The sequence below is a fragment of the Gavialis gangeticus genome, unplaced genomic scaffold, assembly GCF_001723915.1.
Source record: "Gavialis gangeticus isolate Ggan-Ray unplaced genomic scaffold, GavGan_comp1, whole genome shotgun sequence".
Classification (NCBI taxonomy): Eukaryota; Metazoa; Chordata; order Crocodylia; family Gavialidae; genus Gavialis; species Gavialis gangeticus.
In genome coordinates, this window is record NW_017728992.1 from 139363650 (window position 1) to 139366928 (window position 3279).

The 3279-nt window shown below is 45.8% G+C and overlaps 1 long non-coding RNA gene across 1 annotated transcript in view; it reads left to right on the forward strand.

Moving 5' to 3' along the window:
* LOC109304976 overlaps positions 1-3279 on the forward strand; it is a 260039-nt gene that overhangs the window by 210596 nt on the left and 46164 nt on the right. The window lies entirely within an intron of this gene.

Genomic DNA, 3279 nt, shown 5'->3' on the forward strand with positions numbered 1-3279 from the left:
GCTTGTAGATGGCCACCAGATCCTCTCTCAGCCTTTTCTTGTGGAGGCTGAACAAGTTCAGGTCCCAAAGCCTCTGCTCATAGGGCCTGCCTGATCATGCAAGTGGCCCTCCTCTGGACCCTCTTGATGCTGTCCACAACCCTCCTGAAATGCAGCACCCACAACTGGATGCAGTACTCCAACTGCAGCCTGACCAGTGTCGCATAGAGGGGGAGGATTGCCTCCTTGAACCTGCTTGTGATGCATCTGTGGATGCATAACAAGGTGCAGTTGACCTTCTTGACCACGTCCCCACATTGGCGGCCCATGTTCATTTTGGAATCACTAATGACACCAAGATCCTTTTCTGCCTCTGTTCTGGCTAGAAGGGAGTTCACAGCTTGTAGGTGTGCTGCTGGTTCTTCCTCCCCAGGTGCAGGTGCATAACCTTTCAGAAGGTCCATAACCATTCCGTCCATCCTATACATAATTTCAATTCCAGATGGGAGCTTTCTGTTGACAAGGTGCATTATGGTGGAGATGAAGATGAAAAACAAAGAGCTATGATGCAACCTTGCTTCACTGCAGTTTTCACCTCAAATTGTTCTGTTTGATTTTAGGTACCAACTTAACAGGATTGCACAGCCTCATAATGGGCACCTTACAAAGCATCCTAAGAAATTTCAGTGAGGTTTTTGATGAACATCTTGGTACCTATAGGTCTGAATCTGTGTCATTTAGATTCAGTCCAGCACCATGTTGGAAGCCTCATGTTCAGGGGAAAGTGTTGGATCCCTTACTGAATTAGGGAGGCAACCCTAGTGACAAAGGATGCAGAAAAGGCTAAAGGATGCCTTTTTCACCTCAGTCTTCACAGGCAAGGTCAGCTCCCAGACTACTGCACCTGGCAGCACAGTTTGGGGAGGAGGTGTTCAGCCAACAGCAGTGAAAGAACAGGGTAGGGATTATTACACAACCTGGACATATACAAGTCCATGGGCCTGGATGGGATGCACCCTAGGGTGCTGAGGGAGTTGTCTGATGTCATTGCAGAGGCACTAGCCTTCATCTTTGAAAACTCATGGTGATCAGGAGAGTTCCTGGATCATTGGAAAAGGGCAAACATAGTGCCCATGTTTAAGAAAGGGAAAAAAGAGGATCTAAGAAACTATAAAACAGTCAGCCTCACCCTGGAAAAAATCATGGAGAAGATCCTCAAGGAATGAATTTCTAAGCACTTGGAGGGGAAAAAGGTGATTAGAAAGAGTCAACATGGATTCATCAGGAGCAAGTTATACCGGACCAACCTGACTGCCTTCTAGGATGAGGTGACTGGCTCTGTGGATGTAAGGAGACCAGCGGATGTGGTATACCATGATTTTAGCAAGGCTTTTGATATGGCCTTGCCTCACACAACATTCTCACAGGCAAACTAAGAAAGTATAGGCTGGAGGAATGGACTGTAAGATGGATAGAAAACCGGCTGGAGCACTCAGCTTGGAGGTGAATTCAATGGCTCAATGTCTAGTTGGCAGTCAATATCAAGGGGAGTGCCCGAGGGACAGTCCTGGGGCCATTTTTTCCCCCAAGATCTTCATCAGTGACCTGGAAGACAGCATACAGTGCACCCTCCTCAAATTTTCAGATGACACCAAGCTGGGGGAGTAGTAGATAGGCTGAGGGGTGGGGCTATGATTCAGAATGGCTTAGACAAATTGGAGGATTGGGCCAAAAGGAATCTCATGAGGTTCAATAAGGACCAGCGTAAAGTCCTGCACTTAGGATAGAAGAATTCCATGCACCACTACAGTCTGGGGGCTGAGTGGCTGGGCAGCATCTCTGCAGTAAAGGACCTGGGGGCTACAGTGGACAATAAGCTGAATATGAGCCAACAGTGTGCCCTTGTTGCCAAGAAGATGAATGGCTTACTAGGCTGCATTGGTAGGAGTGTTGCCAGCAAGGCAAGGGAAGTGATTATTCCCTTCTATTCAGCACTGGTGAGACCACATATGGAGTACTGTGTTCATATTTTGACCCCCACTACAGAAGGGATGTGGACAAATTAGAGAGAGTCCAGCAGAGGGTATTGAAAATGGTGAGAAAGCTGGGGCACCTGACTTATGAGGAGAGGCTGAGGGAACAGGGATTTATTTACTCTAGAGAAAAAAAGACTGAGAGGGGATTTAATAGCAGCCTTCAACTACCTGAAGGGGGGTTTGAAAGAGGATGGTGCTAGACTGTTCTCAGTGATGGCAAATGATAGAACAAGGAGCAATGGTCTCAAGTTGCAGCAAGAGAAGTTTAGGTTAGATATTAAGAAGAATTTTCTCACTAGTAGGATAGTAAAACACTGGAACAGGTTACCCAGAGAAGTTGTCAAATCTCCATCCTTCGAGGTTTTTAAGACTAGACAAATCTTTGCCTGGGATGATCTAGTTGGGGATGGTCCTGCTTTGAGCAGTGGGTTGGGCTAGATGATCTCCTGAGGTCCCTTCCAACCCTAATTTTCTATGATTCTATGTTGCCTTCACCTTACATCCTAAAATTGATACAGAGTTTGATCAACTTGTGGAAAAAGATGTTTCAGAAGCAAATTTAAATCCAATGTAAGCCACTCCCTTTATGTCCATCATGAAGCCAAATGGTGATTATGGGCTGACCATTGATAATGTACTACAAAAACACCCATTCCAGATTCCATCAGTATAGCAGCTCCTTGCCACTCTTACTGAAGAGAATTTTTTTGCGAAATTAGACTTGACCCAAGCATGTCCACATCTCTCTATGGATGATCAATCGGCTGATGCACACACAATTATCATCCATAAGGGAGACTTCAAAGCCAAGCACAATTTGGAGGAAGCATTTCACCTAAAGTTTTCTGAAAGGTTATGGATTACTTACTGGCAGGTCTTAGGGGAGTCATGCCAGATTTTGATTATATACCAGAAGTAGTTCTCTGGCTGTGAGGCATGTTATGGTGCATCTCCAATGCTGGCCTGAAAATCAAGAAAGATAAATGTGCTTTTGGAGTGACCAGTGTGGAGTTCCTGGTAGGGCTATGCAAAGCTTTGGTAGTCTGATTCTGTGACTGAATCTCTGAATCTGAATCAAATCGGGAGACACAGTAAAAGCTCCAAATTGAATCAGAAGCCTCTGAATCAATTCAGAAAAGATTCAGCTGATTCAGAGATTTGACCATAGACTAAACAGGCAGCAGTCATCACCATGCTGGACACAGCTGCCTCCAGCTTTTAAGTCTGTTGTGGTGGGCGGAGGGGGCAGGGAAGCAGCATGGGG